The sequence below is a fragment of the Notamacropus eugenii genome, chromosome 1 (assembly GCF_028372415.1).
Source record: "Notamacropus eugenii isolate mMacEug1 chromosome 1, mMacEug1.pri_v2, whole genome shotgun sequence".
Lineage (NCBI taxonomy): Eukaryota > Metazoa > Chordata > Mammalia > Diprotodontia > Macropodidae > Notamacropus > Notamacropus eugenii.
The window spans coordinates 160,270,278-160,294,062 of record NC_092872.1 but is presented as its reverse complement, the minus strand read 5'-3'; the positions used below and the strand labels follow the sequence as shown (position 1 = coordinate 160,294,062).

Genomic DNA, 23,785 nt, shown 5'->3' with positions numbered 1-23,785 from the left:
TTTCATTTTTGTCTTTGTATTCTCAGAGGCTAGCACAGTGTCTAACACGTACAGGTGGCTTAATAAATGCTTATTCATTGGCTAGTTCATATCCCCAGCACATTGAATTGTGTCTGGCACCTAATAGGTACTCAATAAACTTGTACTGAATTGAAATGAATAATCCAGTGATTACAGCTGGGATGTGTAGTTCTGAGGTCCATGGCAAAATATGCAAATTTTGTATCATCCTTCCTGCGATATTCATTAGCTTGGATAATTAGGAGTTGATTGTAAATAAAATGTCTGGAACATGTTTCAGGGAGAAGTTTCCAAAGATTAGTGAATCTCAATAGACTTTCTATCACATAATGAAATGAACTCCTCCTAGGGTTTTTGTGAGTAAACTCCCTAATAAGCTTCAAAGTGCTATACAAATGGAGGTTGCCAGTTGCGGTTATTCTTTTTAAGATTTAGAAAATAAAGATAATTTTTCTGTCATGTAAATTGACAGAAACCTTATTTTGAGAGAAGACAAAAGGGAAGTAGTTCTCATTAACAAATAGTTTCCTATCCCCATAATGAACTTTCCAGAGGGGAAATCTACTAATTTATATAAAGTAGTTACCTGCATCAATCATGGAAGGAAAAACAGTGATGGTAAAAAATTAACAATTTTAACCTTATATCTTTAATTAAAGGCTGAACTAACAATGCAATATTTAGCCAAGATGACCAATGAGACCACGTATCACCAGCTAGGATTTATTTACTGTACTGATTTCTAAACACTGTCCTACTTTCTTATCTCATCTTCTGGGGCAAATGACAATATAACACAGTACTGGTAGGAAATATTTCACATTATCTAGCGATTTCCATAATTTTGTGTGTTTATTCCTGGAACATTGGTCCTCAGTTATCAGACTTGCATCAGGTTGGTTTCCTCTAAGGTAAAATGTAAGGAACCCCTATATTTCTCTTTCAAAAAGGACGCTACAGGGATAGTTGGGTGGCATCGTACATGGGGACCTGAGTTCAAATCCGACCTCAGACACTAGCTATGTGACTCTGGGCAAGTCACTTAACCCCAATTGCCTTGCCCCCACCCCCAAATGCTCTAAGGAGTTCAGATCATAAAACACCCTGGCTTTGATTGACATAGGGAACCTATACATTTGAATATAACTTTAATTTGGCTTTAAAAAGAAATAAGAGTTGAGGTCTGTTTCCATCTTGTCACCAGTAGTTTGTTAAAGTTTGAAGTGGAAGAAACTTTTCATTGTAGAATAGATTCATGTTACTGAAGGGTCCCAAGGATATATATGCCCTGTCAACGTAAAGTGCAATACAGGACCATTTAACTCAGGAAGAACTGTAGAAAATAAAGGATGTGCAAGAAAGTTTTCAAAAAATGGTCTTAGCCTCTTCAGATCACTTTGAACTAGAACTGAAATAAATGAGCACATTGTAACCTTAAACAAAGACTCCTAATCAGATCCTTTGTTCTGTAGCTCCCACTTAAGCTAGGAGCTCTACTCCAATACCTGCAAATAGTTTTCTATTCATATGTAAATTGTATTTTAAAAACTATTATTCTTTCTTCTCCAGAATGGCTTTAAAAATAATAATAAATTCTATGAAGTAGAAAGAGTGGGAAGGAGTTTGGGCATGGGGAAGGCCTCACAGGGTCTCCCATGGTGCCAAAGCTCCAAGAGGCCATCTTGAAAGGCAGTTGTGTATCTCCTCTTTCCGTAGGGATGTATTTTAACATTAAGAGGTTATCACTGAAGCCATTATGTGCTTTAGATATTTCCACTGATATGGTATTTGGATTTCAATAGCCCTTTTATGACTCTTTTTACAGCTATTATCTCAGTGAAGGTGCAGAGTCATTGCTATCACCTATAATGACGGAGAAAGTTGTCTGGTGGTGGAGAGGCATGCACAGAAGAAGCCCTGGGTTCTATTTTCTGTTTTGCCAGCATTTTGTTGGGTGTCCTTGAATAAGTCACATAACATTAAAGGCAAACTCCCTTTTATTCCTGAGCACAGATTAATTGCCTGTGCCAAACGTTGCATGCAAATTTGAAGGGCAAATGAGTCAGGCATGCTTTTCTTACTTACTCCTCCTCTTCTGTTTTTAGAGACCATTAGTTCCCGGTTGCAGGTGGAATTGAGCTGCCCCTACAGAGGCCAAGTGCACCTCAATTCACTTGAAAATTGTCAATCACATCTACATGAAGTGTGATTTCTTATGGTAGGACTCAGCTCTGAAGAAGTCAGACATCCTCCTATCTAGAATCAGAACTCTGAGGTGTAGTTTGAAAAGTTGGCCTTTTCAATCTGGAAGAGTGGAGAAGAATTTACTTTTTCCCATGTACCAGGAAACCTTTTTTAATTGTCATTTGAGATAGGTAGCTTGATTTTATGGCATTATCTTTAACTGTACTTTAACTTATACAAAGGTGTCTGTCCTATTAGGGAGAAGATGCTGTTCAGAAATTCCCCATAAGCTGATCTGTTTCATTTCAGAAATGGGTCTGGATATGAGATTGTATCACCAAAGCTATGTTTACATACTGGTAAGAACAACTGGTCAAATGGAGAAGGGGAAAGAAATCAGATAGTGTACATGGGATGTAGAAACAAGTAGAGGGAGAAAAAGGTGGTGATTTCTTTCTTTTTGGATGAGTTAGGTTGATATTGTGTACATATAACCTATGCTTCATATGCCAATTCTCATTCCCTGAATCTTCCTTCCCACCTTATAAACATGCAGAGAGACAGGAAAAAATCCTTTTATTCATGGTTTTCTGAAAACATTCTTCAGTACTGTGATGGTCCATTTATCCGTTTCCTTTTCTGACTTGATTTCTTCGATTTCTGTCACCTTTTTTAATCCTTTATATCATTTTCATAATGTAAAATTTAATAGCTAAATTTAAAGATATTGATTCCAACAACTTAGGCAAGAAAGTGATATTTCTATTTGAAAGCCATGACACAGTGTGTTGAAAACATACTATAAAAGTCTGGGTTTTGTTCTTGTTTGCTGGGATTTTATTCGCATATCTTACTGTCAGTTTCTTGACATTTTTGTCAGATTGGAACTGGAGGGCATAGGTGCTTGCAGTAGGTCTCACCATATTTTTATTCTCCATTGCATTTTCAGAGAATATGAAAGGAGGGAAAACAAGACTGGGGTGGGGGAAGCTGTGGAAGCAAGAGCTAGAGAGGTTTGAGAGAAAGTCAAAGTCAAAACAGGAGGTCGAGGTTATGAAAGTCAGAATATTCAGCCTTTTTACTCATAGTTGGAGGTGACTTGGAAAACTGCTCATCACCTCCCCTCCCTCAGACAACATCCTTTCTGAGACAGAACACCACAAAGAGATTTACAGTGAAAGACATGCATTTTCCTCATTACCCAAGGCAGACAGACAGCAAATATTTTAATCTGTTTGCCTAAGAAATCTTTTTCTTTTTTTTCTCACAAACTCTATTTCTAGGCTGCTGGGAAACTTTTTGTACAATACAGGTATTGTTTCCCCAGTAACATCACCTCTGGCTGTAATCAGCTTGTGTTTTTCTGCCCATTATAACCAGAAGCTTTCCTGAACTCTGAAAAAGCACACCAAAATATTCAAGGTTGGTGGATATCAGATAAACCTTGTCCCACCACCTGTCAGTCTCACAAACAAGAGAAAACACCATCATTTACTATCAGGGACACCTACTGATTTTGAGTCTCCATAACATTTTTGATAAAATATGTACTGGAAATTGGCTCACAAATAGGGAATGTGTTAGTCTTACAAGCTCCCAATGACCTCTCTCAAATCTAGGAACATTGTAGTACTCAGAATGGTTCCATTCTCCTTTGTTCAAATTCTCCAACACACACTTGTATGAAAAGTGACCTATACAAGAACCTAGATTCTATCTCTGATTTAATTTTCCATCTCACAGAAATTCATTGTAAAAGAACCCAAAAATGTTAAAATTTCATTTAGGGGAAATGCCAAAAAGCATTTAACATTCTTAAGAGAAACTATCTGCATTTTTATACAGTTGAAACAACATGGAACAGTAGAAAGAGCATTTTACTGGGAGTTGGAAGACCAGTTATAATCCCAGCTCTTCCAGTAAGTTACTTAAAAATCATCTTATATATCGGGGCTTCAGTTCCCTTATCTGTAAATTGAGGAAGTTGTACTAAAATACTTCCATAGTCAATTCATTTCTATCACCTGAATTCTTTAATTTGCAGTTCTATAATTCTCTAATTCTTTCAAAGTACATTCCTATCATCCTCACAACTTCGAGTTTCACTTTCCTCTTTTTTTATTTTTTTTTAATGGGAAGAGCAGATTTTTGGTTGTTTTTAGGAATTACAAGGCATAGCAAGACTTTGTAAATATAAGTGACAAATAATTTCTAAATAACATTCATCTAGTGAAAAACCTTTATTCTTTGCATACTTACATACCTTTTCTGGGAACTTTTTTGGGTGAAATGGTGGATAGTAACTGAATCTGTAGTTTGATTGATATAGATAACTCTTAGTAGGGAAACCCTTTCTACCCAAGCTGATTTGTAACTGTTCTACAACTTATAGTCTTAGTATTATCTAGAGCATTCCACAGATTAAGAGACTTGTCCAATCAATACGTGTCAGAGTTGAGGCTTAAACCCAAGTCTTCCTGACATAGAGGCAAACTTTGTATCCATTATGCCATCTCACCTTTACTTCTTAGGAACTAACAGGAGAAAATTAACAATGATTTTTTTTTTTTGTCTTGGAAGATTTAGTTATTTAAAATTCTGCTGCAAGTGAGTGTTAATGCAAAAGAAGGATCCTATGAGACCCATATAAATTAATCTGACCTTTATTTATTACTTTAATGGATAAAGTATCTGTAATTTCTCTGTCCCTTTAGAGAATCTTTACTTGACCTAGCAATGTCATTAGTGACACTAGACATTTTCATTTACATGTATTTTTTTGTAATTGTATTTGGTGCCAAACTAAATGTAACATCTACTACCTAATGCTGTCCTGGAGCCAGCTCTTACCTGCTCTTGACTGTTAAATTTTCAGTGTGAGCATTTATATTCCAGAAATTGGCAAACACCACAAATCATGACTTGGTTCATTATTTTGCTGATTGTCTAATCTTTAAAAAGTGATGAATGTACTTTTTTTTTTGAGATGTGATATTAAACATTTACCAATATTTTCCTAACCATTAACTCATTTTGGAAGCAACTAAACCAGGTAATGAGGAAAACCTCCTGAGGCTGAACCGAGGTAACTCCAGCTGGACAACTAACACCTGAATAAAGGAACCCCAAATTTCTCAAACTCCCAAGGTATCTGCCAGGAATAGAAATATTAATGTCGCTATTGTTGTTCACTCATCTGTGCTCAGAGAGCAAAACACAAATCGCAAGAGACTGTCAGAAACTTGAGGTTCAGTCTCAGTCTTCTCTAGAGAAGTATATACCTCAACTGCCATGTGTGTACAATCCCCATTGCTCTTGGATGGGGAAGGGGCAAAGGAAAAAAAAGGAAAGATTTCCCCTTCCCACTTCACTGGAAATTCAAGGGAGACCCAGTATTGGTTACATTACAACAAAGACATTGCTTCAGAAGATGCACAAAAGCCATCTCTTCTCATTCCATATATGGCACACAAGGGTTGATGCTTCCTGGTTCCATGGTCAATCCTTTCAGTTCAGCTTCCAGTCATGGGACCCATAAAGGATTCCTACGTCATCCCCAAATTCAAGTCCTTCAGCCCTGAGCCTGAGAACCGTTACTTCCCCTTAGGGGCAAAAGTATTTATGCCTGGCTCTGTAGGAGCTGTCCAATTCCAGAAAATGACAATGTTCCCACAGGTTCCCTTGTTATATAGGTAATCGACCTTTTTTTTTTTTTCCCTTAACTATTAGGAAAGAAGCAATGTGGTAGAGAAAAAACAAACACCAAAACAGAAGTTAGAAAAATCGGGTTCTGAACTTAACAAGCTACATAATCTTAGGTAAGGGTCTACTATGCACTCCCTTCCTCCCTCATTTCCACCTCTTAGAATCAGGATATCAGAAGTTGGTGATGAGAGTTTATGAAAATTTTAAGTAAGGAAAGATTCAGTTGGAGCAACATATATAATGAATTCAATTATATTTGGTACTAGTGTATAGGATTATATTCCATTGAAAGACAATCAGAAGTATTATTCTTACCCTAAAGAAATTTCAAACTTAAGTAAAATGTCTTAGTCCTGGCTTAGTCACTGACTAGCTTGTGAACTTGAAGTAGTGATATTCTGTCATTAAAACCCTCAGAATTCTATGTTTTGGCATCATGGTGCCACCACCTTGGAGTATGGATTTCCCTTGTAGGGGTGAGGAACCTGTGGCCTCAAGGCCAAATGTGGCCTTCTAGGTCCTCGAGTGTGGCCTTTTAATGGAATCCATTCAAAGGGATGCACTTGAGGGCCTAGAGGACCACACAAGGTCTTGAGGCCACAGATTCCCCACCACTGCCTTAAAGCATGGGATGTGAGCCTTTGACGTAGTATTTTGAGTTGCTTGTCCATGTAAATGATTATTCAGTATTTAATTAGACAGACAGAATTACTTCTCAGTTTATTTGAGCCTTATTTTCTGAACTTGTAAAATATCAGGACTGGATTAAATACCATCCAGTGGCAAAAAGATATGCAAGCCAAATGACCTGAATAGAACAGAGCAAGCAGACAGGCAATATGAGGAAATACAAAGGAATGTCTGGAAGGGAAGGATGTAGAAGATCTGAAAATATTTCATAAAATGGGATTCAATGGAGATCATTCGTATTTTCAACAGAAATTCTCAAGGCCTCTAGAAGAGAAATAAATTGAAGTTCCCAAAGCTCAGGATAGATATGTAATTGCAGGATATAGAATACTTTTTGCCAAAGGTCAGTTTGCAAGGAATATCAAATCTAACATTTTCATCTTGAACATTTTTATGCAGAGAGGCCAAAAGGGCATTTTTCTTTTCTGATACATGAGGATCACAGTTCAGGGAAAATAAAGAGAACCATGGAAGAGAGCCATACATCCATTAATTTGAAAAATCCCCATATACACATATATTCATATATATGTATACATGTACACATATAGATTCATATATATGTATACATATACACATATTATATAACATACAATATCACACACATATATATATATATAAAATACTTATGTATGTTTACCTGTGTATCATCTATAATGCATGTACTGCATGCACATAGAGCATAGAGGAGGTACAGAATTTCACCTTAGTTTTTTCTCCTATACTGCCTTCAGTCCAGTACTAATTTATATTACATAATCTCAACTGGGTACTTAACTGCAGAAGACAATTCTTTCATGCCTACCCTAAATGATTCAGTGTCCCATTTGTCATAGTGAATATTCCAAATCTTTTCATTCTTTCCCAAGCCTCCACCCTCCTCTCCCTAAACCTTTCAAGTGAGGGCCTTAACTTAGGCTTTATCACAAAACTTGAGACCATTAAGAAAGTGTTCTGTTTTTCCATCTCCCTCATCACAAATCATTTATATGGCTTTCCCCAGTAGGTCTTCCTCTACTCCTGTCTTTCACGCAGAGGTGGTCCTTCATCAACTCTCTACCTGAACATTTGATCCCATCTCCTTCTCTCTTCTCTAGCAGACTTACCCCACAGTCACCCCCACTCTATCTCTTCCCTTTAATCTCTCTCTATCCACAGGCTTCTTCCCTGCTGGTTATAAAAATGTTTGTCTCCCTCACAATTAAAAAACTCTCATATTATATCTCTCTACATTTTCTCAGCTAATGTTTTTCCACAACATGACACCCCTTCCTTTCTTCTCATTCCCTTCTAAATCCTTGACAGTTTTGACTGCCAACCTTATCATCCCCTTGAAACTGTTTTCTCCAGAGTTACCAATATTCTCTTAATCACCAAATCTGTACTTTTCTCATTCTTTGTGCTTCTTGAACTGCATGCAACCTTTGCATCTGTTGATGACCGTAACTCCATGAATGCTTTCTAGGTTTTTGTATCACTTCTCTCTATTTTTCTACTCCTATATACTTAGCAGCTTCTTTCTAGCATCCTTTGTTGCATCTTCAGGCTATGCCCACTAACCATGGGTATTCACCAAAACCTTGTCTTGGATCTTTTTCTCTTTTCTATCAACATTATCTTATTTGGTGATCTCAATCAACTTTCATTTATGCAGATGATTCCTAGATCTGTATACACAAATCTACATACCCCTAATCCTTCTTTTCCAGTTGCACATTACCAACTGCCTTTTGACTATCTGAATTGCATGACCCAAAGGCATCTGAAACTCAACATGTCCAAAATGATATTCAGTATCTTTCCTCTTTAAACTCTATCCTCTTCTCAGATATTCTGTTCCTGTTGAGAACACTGTATTCTTCTCAGACATCCAGATTGATAACTGCAGTGTTATTCTCAATCCTTCATTCACACTCACCCCACATGTCCAATCAGTTGTCAAAGCTTGTCATTTTTACCTGTACAATATATCTTGTATATATCCCCTTCTCTCCACTCACACAGCCCCTATCAAAGTACAGGTCCTTATCACTTCTTTCTTGGATTATTATTGATCATTTTGCCTCAGATCTCTCCTTATTCAATCTATTGTCTCATACAAATTACCTCACCATGCTATGCTAGTAGTGTGTAGATGTTGTAAGAAATGCTAAATTAGCAATAATTTCTAAAGTATCTGTCAAGAACTGTGAAGAAGACATCATATTTAGTGAGTTTGAAATCTCCAGTCAGCTTCCCTACACAGTCATTCTAAAGCAAGTAGTACAAAGAACTGTCTCAATCCACTCACTGTGGCCTAAGAAACAGAAGTGTTTATATTAAAAGTATAGTTTTTAAAAATTTTATTTATTTATAGTTTTCAACATCCACTTTCATAAGATTTTGAGTCCTCTGTCCTCTTCTCACCCCTCTTCAAGAAGGCATGCAATCTGATATTTTCTATACATGTATAATCATATTAAACATATTTCTACATTAATTATGTTGTAAACAAGAATCAGAACCATAGAAATAACCATGAGAAAGAAAAACACAAACAAAACAAGAAAATAGCATGCTTCAATCTGCATTCAGACTCCACAGTTCCATCTCTGGATGTTGACAGCATTTTCCATCTTTAGTCTTTTGGAATTATTTTAAATCATTGCATTGCTGAGGAGCTAAATCTACCAGTTAGTCATCACACATGGTGCTGCTACTGTGTACAGTGTTCTCCTGGTTCTGCTCATTTCACTCCGTGTCAGTTCATGTAAGTCTTTCCAGCTTTTTCTGAAATCCACCTACTCATCATTTCCTATGGAACAATAATAATAGCATTCAATTACATTCATATACCACAGTTTGTTCAGCCATTCCCTGATTGATGAGCATCCCTTCAATTTCCAATTCTTTGCTATCACAAAAAGAACTTCTTTAAATATTTTTTGTACATGTGGATCCCTTTCCCATTTATATGATCTCTTTGGGATACAGACCTTAGTAGTGTTATTGCTGGAACAAAGGGTATGGCACAGTTTTATAACCCTTTGGGCAATTCCAAATTGTTTCCCAGAATGGTTGGATCAGTTCACAACTCCATCAACAATACATTAGTGTTCCAATTTTCCCACATCTTCTCCAATATTTATCATTTTCGTATTTTGTTATGTTAGCCAATCTGATAGGTGTGATGTGGTACCTCAAAGCTGTTTTGATTTGCATTTCTGTAATCAATAGTGATTTAGAGCTTTCTTTTCATATGACTATAGATATCTTTAGTTTCTTCATCTGAAAACTACCTGTTGATATCCTTTGACCATTTATCAACTGGGGATACATTTCTTAATGATGTTAAAGAGTTCCAAAGGTCCTTCCGCATGCTTAGCTGAGATTTTTGTAATAGCTTGTTGGAGAGATGGAAACAATCTTTTTGGTGTTGTCATTGTACTTGTTATTTTTAATAACAAGAGGCTAAAATGGTTGATGAGGAAAGGAAAGGTCACACAATGGATTTCCAAGCCACACAAAAATAGCAATTGAATTGGCAGATGTTGCTATGAAGGACAACAATTAGGACAACTTAAAAATTTTCTTATTATGTAATTCTTATGTCAGCAATCCTCTAGCATCGCCTTGGTTAACAACATCCACCAGGGAACATGAAGAATCCATCTAATTGGAGGTCTGAGTTTGTTGCTTTTTTCTTACTTGTTCTTTCCAAAACAAGCTGTTTTTCATTAGCGTGTTTACAAAGTAGAGTGGTTCTCAGGTGAGTATCAAGAATTTATCTGGATTTGAGAACAACTATTTTTCAAGTTTTAGTATCTTTTTCCTACTTAAAAAGTTGACTGGGTAGGGAAAGCCAAAAAAGAAGTCCTCCAATTCTTAAAAAGCTTTTGTGATGAATATGGACACAAAGAAATAGACTGAGGCTCATCCAGTTGACTATCAACTGGACATCAAATGATAACTCCTGAGTTTGACCTCATGACCTGAAGACTCAGTAGCTCATTAGCCTTAAGTCCTTACGGCGGGTGTCTTCTGAAGAATAGAGAAAAGATTAAACATGAGAAGTTTGTTGTATAACAAGTGTTACATCTCTTGCTGGGACAAAGTGATTTTTGTACAGCACCATCCTCTTCCCTAATGAGCTTGGAATTGGATATTAATGGAGACAAACAAAGCGATATCTGTTTTAAAGTTTAGAACACTGAACAAAACACAATGGGAGGCCAGTTAACCCTTCCCATGTCCCAGAAAGCTGACTGTGGTAATTCTTTAAAATGCATATTAGGCTGCATATATATGATACAGAAAGTATAGCTTTAGAAAGAAAATTAAATAGTTTGTGTTTTACCCTCTTCAAAGTGAAATATCTCCTTCTTGTGTGGATCAGAGTTATGGAACCTACTCTTTTAAAAATGTGTCAGCATTTAGGGGAAATTATATTTCTTTTTCCCCCTTGCTGTTCCTTGTGCAATGCTTCTGAGACTAGCCCGTTGCTTTGATTCCTAAAATGACAACCCCAAAGAGGTTCGCAGTTGGCAGGAACATCTTGAAAAGTTCCAAGGTTTCCAAATTTAAGAATGTTATTTTTAACTTATGTAGAAAAATAAGCCTGTTTAAAAACAACAATGGTAACAAACAAAACCAGCAATTTTATGTTTTCTTTTTCTATACTTACACAAGTGGAAAATAACTCTTTAAAAAATTCTCCATTGTTTGGCATGCTGGAAAGAAAGATATTTTGAAAAAATTCTGAAGGATCCGTTCAGTTCCTTTCATCTCAGAGAAGAACAGAGCTTCCAGCTATATTACTTACGTATTAGAGCTGAGCACAAAATTTTCTACTGTCCCTTCTACCATACATATTCATATGTGGGAGAGTTATTTTAAAAAAATCTCTCTAAAAGAATAAGTCCTTGGGTGGATTTTTTTTCATTTTTGTTGGTTGGCAAAAGCATCTTTTCTTTAAAGAAAAAGTGAAATTCTGTTACCATGAATTTGCCTCAGGCTGAAAACTATATTTTTTTCCACAAAGTTTTAGCCATTTGCATAGTGAAATATATGACAGTTTTCCTCTCCATGAAAATCATATTTTCTATACTTGGAAGACTGGGAAAACTTTGTTTATGAATGTAAAAAAAAATTCATGTTTTACATGGAAAAATAGTGGCTATTAAATGAAATTTAATTATGGGTAGTAAGAGATGCTACATTTATTTTCATTTGTCAAGTGTGCCTTTTTGAACTTTCTCATCCAGAACCCTTAGGCTGTGTGAGTATAACTGGGCCATGGCCCTATAAGCTGTAATAACCCTGATTCTTCTTGTTTTTGGCTGTCTGTTACAAACTAAAGAACACTGTGGTTTAGGGTTGTGGTGCCAAAAAGAGTCTAGTACTTTGCTAGTGCTAGGAAGAAAGGAAGAAAAGGAGGGGGAGTTGTAGCAGGAGGGAATTCTAACATGGTACAGTAGAATAATCACTAGATTTGGACTCCAAGGGACCTGAATATAAATCTAACCTCTACTACTCAATCCCCATGTGAAAACTTTGGGAATTGGAATACTTGACCATTGTGGTCCTTATCATTCTAAATCTATGAGCTGATGATCCCTGATGATCCCTGGACAGATTTTTTAAGGTACCTTGTTGTTTATACAAGCAGCTCCTTTTAAGGGATAGAAAATTAACTGACTCTCAACGAAAAGCAGGATTGTGAAGGTTTCAGGAAAGCCAGTGACAATGTGCACTAAGATCCTACCCTGATCCAATAAATGTCCTTGCTTTCCTGAGGATACTGTCTCACAGGTATCAGCTGGAATTATAACCACATTACCACTGTTTTCCTACCTTTATAAATGTAGAAATCTTCCAGAATATTCTACATACATTAGCATAGTTTCTATATAATAACGAAACCAAGAGGCAATAATAGAAAAGAAAATTCCACATAAAATAATTATGAAATGCATAAAATATTTTGGGACCAATTAACTAAAGAATACTAAATATTTGCTTATATGTAGGTTCCATGCTTAGGTTCCAAATTCATCAAACAAAATAAAAACAATAAGTTTTTTTGAGGTATCAAATAACTGGAAATAAATTAGATTCTTTTTGAAAAGGGAATGGCTAAACAAATGGTGGTACATAATAAATAGGATGGGATGTTGCTGTCATAAGAAATAAAGACCATGAGTGATCCAGAGAAGCATGGATTTACATGAATTGATGAGGAAAGCAGAGACAACATAACAATAAATCATAAAACATTTGAAAATGAATATGGAAAATTATAAACAAGATTTGCCTTCCCAAAAGGAATGAGATCAATCAACCAACAAACCTTTATTGAGTGCCTGCTATATCCTGGGCACTACGCTAAGTGTTAAGGATACAAAATAAAAAAAAGCAAAAGACAGCACCTTCCCTCGAGGACTTTATCATCTAAGGGGGCAAAAAAGGTGCAAACAAATATGTTCAACACATGCTATAAGCAGCATAAATGGAAAGCAATGAACAGAGAAGTCACTAGAATTAAGAGGGGGTCTTAAAGGGAAAGGTCATCCCCATTCTACCTTCCCTATTACATACAGGGCAACATCATTCTCCTAGTCCCTCAAGCAGTTGCCAAAGCATATCTATTTCACCTTCTCAACAACTTTGCTATATGGCCCTGTCTCTCCTCCGACAGTGTCACCACTCTAGTGCAGACCCTCATCACCAAATGCCTTGACTGTTGCAATACCTGCTGGTAAGTCTGCCTGCTTCAAGTTTCACCCCATCCCTTTCCATTCCATTTCATCCCATTCCACCCCATTCCCATTCAGCCACCAAACTGATTATTTTTTAAAGCTCAGGTCTGACCATGTCGCTCCCCTACTCAGTGAACTCCAGTGGCTCCCTTGATACAAATACAAATACAAAACACTCTTTTGGGTATTCAAAGACCTTTATAACCTAGCCCTTTTCTACCTTTACAATCTTCTTGCTCCTTATTCACCTTCAAGAATTCTTCAATCCAGTCACATTGGCCTCCTGGCTTTTCCAGGAACAAGTCCCTTCATCTCCAGAATCCCAGCATTTTCTCTGGCTGTCCTCCTTGCCTGGAACACTCTCTCTCCTCACTCCACCTATGGACTCCCATGGCCTCCTTTAAGTCCCAACAAAAATCCTATCTTTATATGAAGATCTTTCTGCTTGTTTGCAAGGTAGGAAGGTTCACACTTATGAAATATCACATAGCACGTCAGGTTTTTTTTTCCAATATATCGATTGATTTTGCTTTAAGAAAATTCCTCTTTTTTTTGTTTTTTCCTGTAACATTCTTTATTATTCAAGATAACTCTTTAGGAGAGGACCAGAGGAGAGTTGCAGAGTAAATTCAATGCAATCTAAAGACAAATGATATCAGTAAGCTTTAGTAAAAAGATTCAAAAAAGAAACCCTTGCCATTGTGGAAACTGTAGTTAGGAAGCCATTACAGAGACATTTTAGCATCATGGTCAAAAAATATATTTTTCAAAGTATAAAACAGTCATCTCTTGATAGTCACCATTTAAGTTGTAGCAAAGGTGTTAATTTAATCTGTGTTCCAAATGTGATACATAATATTGTCACATGGAATTATTATATTACTATTAATGCTAGTAGTAGGAGTAAAGTAATAACAATTCTGTGCCAACAAATTATTATAATGTACTTAAATAACAGGGCCCATGCTGATGTAATATAGTAAGACGAGATTAATCTGAACAATAACAATAAAACAATAATAAATTAGCAACTTCAAAGCATTAATTAGTTACAGCAATTCTATCATGCATAAGGTATACTGGTCCTATTATGTCTGATTTATATGGGAAGATATTGGAGGGAAAATGTAACTAAGTTGCTTTCCCTCTAGGACAGGAAGGAGTCTCTCAACAATTCAATTCAACTGAATATTCATTAAGCACTTACTACACGTTAGGTAGACACTGGGGAAACAAAGATATATTGGACTCAGACCTTGTTCTCAGGGAAATTACAGCCTAGGTTTTAAGGTGGTAGTGGTTGTACTGGGAGATACGTACATAACTATGATACAAGAGAAAGTGCTATAAATTCAAAGGAGGATTGCAGTGAGCATTCTAAGAAGAGACAAATCATATTTAGCTGTGGGGAGCAGAGAAGTATTCATAGAGGAGGACACAGCAGAGCAGAGCCTTGAAGAAAGGGAAGGACTTCCAAAGGCACAGATCTCCGTCCCAGAAGAGGAAACATACAGAAAAGGAGTGGAGCAGGGACAAAAATAGGTAACTGAGTGTAATCCACGTTGGCTATCAAGTATCATACACAAAGAAGATAGGAAATAAGGCTGGAAAGAGGTTGAATTGTAGAAGATTTTGGATTTCAAGATCAGTAATTTGTATTTTATTTTCTTGCAAGAAGTGGTAGGTTTCCCTTCCCTGGAGGTTTTCAAGCCAAGGCTGGACCAACATTTGTTATGTATCTCATAATGGAGATTCTTTTTGTATATGGGTTGGATGAGAAGGTTACTATGATCCCTTTCATCTTCCAAATTCTGGGATTCTGTGAGTTCTACTTTCAGGCCTAATCTTCTCTAGTTTACTTGATCACAGCTTTTCTTGTTGGTGTTTTTTTCACCTGCTTCTAGGTCAGAGGCTAACTTATCCCTTTCACTGTTCCAAAGGCTGTGACATCTTTTTTTTATCACTGTGTAAACTCAAGTCAAATAAATCTACAGGGGCTCTTTGAGAGATAATATGGTAAAGTGGGAACAGAATTGGAGCATGAGTTCAAATTCCAGATCCACCACTTATGGCCACTGTGAGCTAGAGAAAGTAATATTGTCTTAGTTTCCTCAACTAATAGTAGTTCTTTAAGGTGCCTTTCAACTTAAGATCTAGTACTCTATGAGTTTTGATTTATAAGATAATTTGAGCTTCTCTGTAGGAATGCTTGTACCTGTATCTTTGCAGTTATTGTTAAGAATTTTATACTAAACTGTAGAAATAATTTTAACAGGAAGGAAGGAAACAAACATTTGTCAAGTGCCTACTGTATGCCAGGCATTGTTCTAAACACTTTACAAGTATTGTCTCATCTGAACCTCATTTTACAGTTGAGGAAACTGATACAGATAGAGATTAAGTGACTTGGCTAGGGTCTGAGGTCAAATTTGAACTCAGGTCTTCCTATCTTTAGGCCTAGCATCTATTGTGCCACTTGGCTCCCTCTCACATATTGTTCATTCAGTCAGAAATTTTCCCAGTGTGCCCATTAAATGATCTTGTAATAGGTTAGTAGAGAGTCATGTCTGTTTTCTTGAGTGAGGCTCATCTGAGGACAGTATTTTATTTCTTGGTCACTTGCTCCAACATCTAATGCAGGGATGGGGAACCTGTAGTCTTGAAGCCACATGTGACCTTCTAGGTCCTTGGGTGTGGCCTTTTGACTGAATTCAATAGAGGGCCATATGTGGTCTTGAAGTCACAGATTTCCTTCCCCTGTTTTAATGCATTGCTAGCTGGGAAGGTAGTCCTTTCCCTAAGTACTATTCCTAACAAAATGGCATAAATTTGCTATAAAACTATTTTGATAATCTAAGCTACAAGAAATGAAGTCATGTACAAATGTGGTTTTAGTGGGAGTGAAAAAGAGAAGATAGATGTGAGGGATATAATAGAAGAATTCATGACTTCCTGAAATAAATTGCTTTTCTCAAAAACATTATGATTACTTTATAATTCATCAATCTACTACTGGATACCTCATTACTAAATACGAAGCTTCAGTGACACTGAACTGTATTTACTGAACCTTTTTATTTTTAGTACAAAAAAAATCATGCGTTACTTGAACTCAACATGAATTGGACTAATGTGGAACGGATGCTTCCAATATTTTTATACTTTTTTTACTGGGTGTCTTATCTTCCACAAGTTGGCATTGGAGTAGCCACCCAGAGCAAACTATCACACTACTGACTGACATGGAAGCTTGGACCTACTTGATTTCCAAACTGATTTGCCTCTCCTTAGGCAGCCTGATGGCCCTCTGTGCTCAAGAATTAGCCATATAGATGTTGGACTTAATGTGATCCACCAGCCCCAGTCTCCCTAGCAGCAGGGATTACCTGTGTGCAGCACCACATCCAAACAAGTAATTTGAAAAATAGAAAAGGGTACAAGGCCAGCTTTCTTAATTTTTGTGTATGTCATGGATAGTCTGGTGAATCCTATGAACTTCTTCTTCAGACAAAACTTTATGGCATCAGAAGGATATTCAAAATATAGTCCTTGTTATGGTAATATTATCAGTGATTCTCAAACATTTTGGTCTCTTTATACTATTTACCCCTTTATATTTTTAAAATTTTTTTAAAAATTCCCCCCACTCTCGTTTCCCACTAAGATCTCTTTTTTTGTTTTTGGAGTTGTAAGAAGGTTATTATTTTTTTTTTAATTTATTTATTTAACTTTTAACATTCATTTTCACAAAACTTTGGGTTCCAAATTTTCTCCCCATTTGTTCCCTCCCCTCACTCCAAAACACCGAGCATTATAATTGCCCCTATCACCAATTTGCCCTCTCTTCTATCATCCCTCCCTTCCCTTGTCCCCATCTTTTCTTTTGTCCTGTAGGGCCAGATAACTTTCTATACCCCTTTACCTGTATTTCTTATTTCTAGTTGCAAGAACAGAACTCGACAGTTGTTCCTAAAACTTTGAGTTCCAACTTCTCTTCATCCCTCCCTCCCCACCCATTCCCTTTCAGAAGGCAAGCAATTCAATATAGGCCATATCTGTGTAGTTTTGCAAATGACTTCCATAATAGTCGTGTTGTATAAAACTGACTATATTTCCCTCCATCCTATCCTGCCCCCCATTGCTTCTATTCTCTCTTTTGATCCTGTCGCTCCCCAAGAGTGTTGACTTCAAATTGCTCCCTCCTCCCACTGTCCTCCCTTCCATCATCCCCCCCACCCTGCTTATCCCCTTCTACCCCACTTTCCTGTATTGTAAGATAGGTTTTCATATCAAAATGAATGTGCATTTTATTCCTTCCTTTAGTCGAATGTGATGAGAGTAAACTTCATGTTTTTCTCTCACCTCCCCTCTTTTTCCCTCCACTATAAAGTCTTTTGCTTGCCTCTTTTATGAGAGATAATTTGCCCCATTCCATTTTTCCCTTTCTCCTCCCAATATATTTCTCTCACTGCTTAATTTCATTTTTTTAAAGATATGATCCCATCCTATTCAGTTCACTCTGTGCTCTCTCTCTCTTTCTCTCTCTCTCTCTCTCTCTCACTCTGTGTGTGTGTGTGTGTGTATAATCCCACCAACTACCCAGACACTGAAAAGTTTAAAGTTACAAATATTGTCTTTTCATGTAGGAATGTAAACAGTTCAACTTTAGTAAATCCCTTATGACTTCTCTTTGCTGTTTACCTTTTCATGCTTCTCTTCATTCTTGTGCTTGAAAGTCACATTTTCTTTTCAGCTCTGGTCTTTTCATCAAGAATGCTTGAAAGTCCTCAATTTCATTGAAAGACCATTTTTTCCCCTGAAGTAGTATACTCAGTTTTGCTGGGTAGGTGATTCTTAGTTTTCGTCCTAGTTCCTTTGATTTCTGAAATATCCTATTCCACACCCTTCAATCCCTTAATGTAGAGGCTGCTAAATCTTGTGTTATCCTGATTGTATTTCCACAATACTTGAATTGTTTCTTTCTAGCTGCTTGCAATATTTTCTCCTTGACCAGGGAACTCTGGAATTTGGCCACAATGTTCCTAGGAGTTTCTCTTTTTGGATCTCTTTCAGGCGGTGTTCTGTGGATTCCTTGAATATTTATTTTGCCCTCTGGTTCTAGAATCTCAGGGCAGTTTTCCTTGATAATTTCATGAAAGATGAAGTCTAGGCTCTTTTTTTGATCATGGCTTTCAGGTAGGCCCATAATTTTTTAATTGTCTCTCCTGTATCTATTTTCCAGGTCAGTTGTTTTTCCAATGAGATATTTCACATTCTCTTCCATTTTTTCATCCTTTTGGTTTTGTTTTGTGATTTCTTGGTTCCTCATAAAGTCATTAGCCTCTATCTGTTCCATTCTAATTTTGAAAGAACTATTTTCTTCCATGAGCTTTTGAACCTCATTTTCCATTTGGCTAATTCTGCTTTTGAAAGCATTCTTCTCCTCATTGGCTTTTTGAACCTCTTTTGCCAATTGAGTTAGCCTATTTTTCAAGGTGCTATTTTCTTCATCATTTTTTTGGGTCTCCTTTAGCAGGGTGTTGACCTGCTTTTCATGCTTTTCTTGTATCTCTCTCATTTCTCTTCCCAGTTTTTCCTCCACCTCTCTAACTTGATTTTCAAAATCCTTTTTGAGCTCTTCCATGGCCTGAGCCCATTGAATATTTATTTTGGATGTTTGGCATACAGAAGCCTTGTTTTCTATGTCTTTCCCTGATGGTAAGCCTTGTTCTTCCTCCTCTGAAAAGAAGGGAGGAGATATCTGTTCACCAAGAAAGTAACCTTCTACGGTGTTATTTTTTTTCCCCCTTTTCTTGGCATTTTCCCAGCCAGTGACTTGACTTCTGAGCATCCTTTTCACACCCACTTGGCCTCTAGATCTGCCCAGCCAGTGCTTGGGGTCTGAGATTCAAATGCTGCTTCCCAGCCTCAGGGCCTTTGGCAGGGGAGATTAAGTTCAGGTGCTCAGGTCAGGGCAGGGCTGCCATAGCAGGGGGGGGGGGGGGATGCGGGTAGGGGGGGAGGGGAAGGGTGGCAGCTCCCTCAGGGGGTTTATGTGGAGACCTTCAACAATGGATCCTGGCTCCTGCCTGCTTTGGGAGCCCTTGTGTGCTGCTGCCTCTGCTGCTGCCTTCCTAGGGGTCCTGAGTTATGGAGACAACCAGCTCCCCTCTAGGCAAGCTGAAAAGACCCTCTCACTGACCTTTGGCACCTGTGGGTGCAGGGACCTGCATGGCTGCTGGAGATTCTGTCCTTGAAGCCTGCTGGGATCTGCTCCTCTCCGTGCTGAGCAGCCAAGGCAGGGCTGGGCTCTGCTCCAAGTCTGGTGCGCGACTGACCTTTCAGGTCAGTTCTTCAGGTCTCTCTGGAACAGAAATCTCCTCTGCTCCATTGTTCTGTGGCTTCTGCTGCTCCCAAATTTGTTGGGAGTTCTTTACAGGTATAGTATGGGCTGTGTGTTAGGAGATAGCATATGTGTATCTTTCTACTCTGCCATCTTGGTCAAGATCTCTTTTTTTAAAAATATGAGCCTCATATCTATTCAGGTTTTTTCTTTATGAAAAAGTAACATGTCTTGGTCTTATTAGGAAAATAATTTTGACCTTGAGGACCCCTTGAAAGGGTCTCAATGATCCCCCAGGATACCTGGACCCTCCTTGGAAAACCACTTAATTAAGATACTTGACATCATTTTTAGGTTGATTATGACTGTGAAGATGCTATCACAAAACATACTGGAATTCAAAAGGAAAGTACTGAAAAAATGAGAATATATAAAACACTAGTTTACCTAGAACCTATATTCACCCATTATGGCTTCTAAATCCTTTATTTTTAATTGTATTTTATGTTAAATGTCAAGGCATTGATACATTTTTGTTGTCTGAATTGTGATCAGCATTACAGGTAATTATTTAGACTGCAGCTTGATGTATAAAACCCAAACTAAATTGCAAATCACAGTAATGCTCCACCCAGCCAGTCCAATAGCCATAACCACTACCAAAGAAACCATTTCCCACAATGACAGATATGACAGATACCCTGCCAGTGCTTGTTTCTCAACCAAGCTGACCAAAAAAAAAAAAAAAGAAAAACAAAAAGAAAAAAACCCTCTTGTATAATTCCCTACAATGCTAATGAAATCCAGACAAGCAACTTGAAACTTGAAACAGGAAAAAAAAAAAAACCCAACAACAAAATAACTATCCAATGGAAATCATTCATTAAAAGTCCTTGGTTCACTGAAATGAGTAAAAATGTGAAAGAAACATGACCTGAATGCGTCATTGGTGAAAAAATTGCAAATCCATATAATGTATTCTCTCATTTTACAATGTCCTGAGATATGAAAAACAATCAGTTGTCTTCTACTGCAATTTGGTAATCCCTTTAAACAAAGTAACACTTTTAAAAATACATACCCATCATACCAACAGTTTTACAAAAGTGATTAGAAATTGTTTAAACAATGAAGCAAGATTGCTGAAGATATTTAAAGATTTGAAATTCTCTTGTTTCTTGGGCAAGATTCACATTATACTTGCTCTTATCTTCAAAACATAACATTCAAAGAGGTGACCTTTTAAGATATTTAAAACCCCGCAAAATGAATCATAACCAGAATTGGCATGAAACAAATACTGGTGATGTGGAATTTTCCTAGACTTGGTCTATTGCCCATATACTTTGCTCCATCCTCACCCCTTATCCCAATCACAACATTAGGAGATTAAGATCTGTAAAGATCAATGAGATGCTCAGTAAATATTTGTTGTACTGATGTCTTTAATTCATCTAAAGGTCTGTGATGTAATCAATCCTGGTACCCCTTGCAATAATACAGCTCACAACCCATCCGTACATTTTTCAAACCATGCCAATTTTATCCGTGTCCTGGTTACCTTTTTAAAGGCCTCTTGATACGATGAAGGAACCAAAACAGCATCATGAAGGATATTCACGTATTATATCATATTTCTGTTTTATTTACCTGCCATTTCACCAGCCCTCATGATTCCCAGAGCAATAAGTAGACAACATCTCTTTTATACCAGGAACTCCCATCCTGAAAAGTGAGTGCTGATCAATTGTCAGCCATCCTTTATTTCTAGAACCAGTTCAATATATGACTTCCTTACCAGTTAATGTATCAGCCACAATGCTTCCATGTGTGTATCTTCTGTCTTTAGCCCCTCCCTTCTTTCAAGTTCTGAAATCATAATTAAGCCAACTCTGGTCATTACTTCTGAAAAGAGTAAGTCAATCTGTGCTCTTATGGATCATTCCCTATACCTAAGATTTTTTGAGACAAATATATACTGCCTTGTCTACCACTCTACTAAATGTGCTGTTTCATCATTACAATGCAAACTTCTTGAAAGCAGAACTGTCTTTGCTTTTGGATTTATATTTATGGCAGTTAATATAGTGCTTAATAAAGGGTTTATTTTCCATTTACTTAGTCATTCCTATTCAATGAATGTCCCCCACATCCCATCCCAAACCCATGTTGTTCTGCTGGCAAACCTCTTTTATGGTATCTTTACCTTTTACCTTTACTAAGATTTATGATACTTTTAAGTAATACAATTGTTCATTGTTAGTAGGACAAAACCTGTTTAATACCCACCACTGTGTTTGGATGGTCCCCAAATTATTATCATTTAGAGACTGAACTAATTGAGCTATGCCATGCTTTGTAGACAAGTAGAATCACCAGGAGAATGTTCCAGTGGATGTGTGAAATCATTGATGCTTCTACCACTTCAAATAATGCAGAGTGTATTCCATTCATGCTTGCTCACCCAGTGTAATGCCTTGTCATTCCCTCCCATATGGTTACCAAAGAGGTCTGTCCAACCTTCTGGGGGCCCTCCTCATTTTTTCTTGACCTGGTGAAGATATCAAAGGAACAAGTGCTGTATTGGTAGTGATGGAATAATAAAACATATGGATAAAGTACATTGGACAAATCCTTTATGGAAGGTTTATGGTAGGTTATTGACAAAAATTGCATGGTATGAAAAGGTTTCCATCTGTATTGTTGGAAGAAGTACCCACATCAGTGAGACCACGGATCCATTGGCATCTTTTCACTGATTTCACTGATTATTTTTTTTTCCTCTTTCATAGCTACGTATAATAAGAAAATAAAAAGCAGAAATGTTTTGATGGAAGAAAAGGGAGTAAAAGAATTTTAGAGCAGGACCCTGGGTACGGTGGATACAATGGGTATGGGCTCAGGAAGGGCCCTGCAGCAGTGGGCCGCATGAAAAGGGATTTAGAAACTCAGCACAGAATGAGGGCATTGGATCCTTGAGAGTGGGTAGAGAGAAGCAAAAGAACTTCACCTATTTCATAAGTTTTCTCAGGATAGTCCCAGGAAAGAGAATAAATTATATAATCATAAAATTGGAAGCAAATGACTTCATTCATCTATCTTTTCATAAACCATCCAGTTCTGAGTGGTTCATCCTATCCTAAAACACCCCTGGGAAAGAGTCTAAGCCTCCCTCTGCAACCTGCTTCTAGAGTCTAACCTTTATATTCAAACTGCCAGGTTTCTGACTAGACTCATTCATTTATTAATTATTAGATTTTTAAAAAGTTGAACTCTTTGAAAAAAAGCCTTAGGGCATAGCACAATAAAATCATTCATTAAAGTCTAAGCTAACAGCTGTAATAATAACAAAAATGAGAATAATCCACATAAAACAACATGCTTCACTTACTATTTCTTCTGGGCAGATCAGTTTTAAAAAGTCAAGTTTAGCCACTTGCTCCTAAAAAGTGACATTCTGGGATTCTGTTTCGCATGGAGTTAATTGAATATGGATCCTACATTCTTATCATATAAAATTTACTGTTGCATCGTCTTTTATTTATTCCTCAAAAATTCCAGATTAATTTCCCCTTTTCATTTCATATTTATTTAGTAGTCACTAGGGCAAGTTGAATGGAATTTAGAGATGGTGTGACCCTTGCTCCATGTGGTCTTACAATCAGTCCTCTATGTTACAAAGTATTCAGTGATTAGACCAACATTTTTTCATATGCAAAAAACCTTCCAGAAATAATTAGTTTCAGACACAAAACAATTAGGTGGTTGAAACCTCATAAAATGTAGTTGTTGGTTAATTGGCTCATATTCACATAAAAATATTTGCATCTACAACCTTTGCACCTGCAAAATTTCAGCTCACAAAAATGTAATACAAACAGTCAGTAAGACCCGGATTTTTCCATGGGCACCCTTTATTGTACTAAAAAATATTGAACCATATGGTAATATAAATGCTATTATTTTGACCACAAATTCTTTGGATAATTCATACCTTCAGCCTAAAGTAGCACCAGCACCTGACCCTGTGTCCGTCCAAACTTTTATTCTGCAAATTGTGTAATCATTTCAGTGCTTGCCAGAATGGAGAAATAAGATTATTTCC

The 23,785-nt window shown here is 37.1% G+C and overlaps 1 long non-coding RNA gene across 1 annotated transcript; it reads right to left on the bottom strand.

The window, feature by feature from the left end:
* Positions 1-8,970: 8,970 nt before the first annotated feature.
* On the bottom strand, positions 8,971-22,480 carry LOC140509594 (uncharacterized). The gene is made up of 3 exons (XR_011968832.1): positions 21,970-22,480; positions 21,479-21,549; positions 8,971-9,394 (listed from the first exon to the last, which is right to left on the bottom strand). It is a non-coding gene; the product is annotated as an uncharacterized lncRNA (long non-coding RNA).
* Between the last annotated feature and the right edge of the window lie 1,305 nt (positions 22,481-23,785).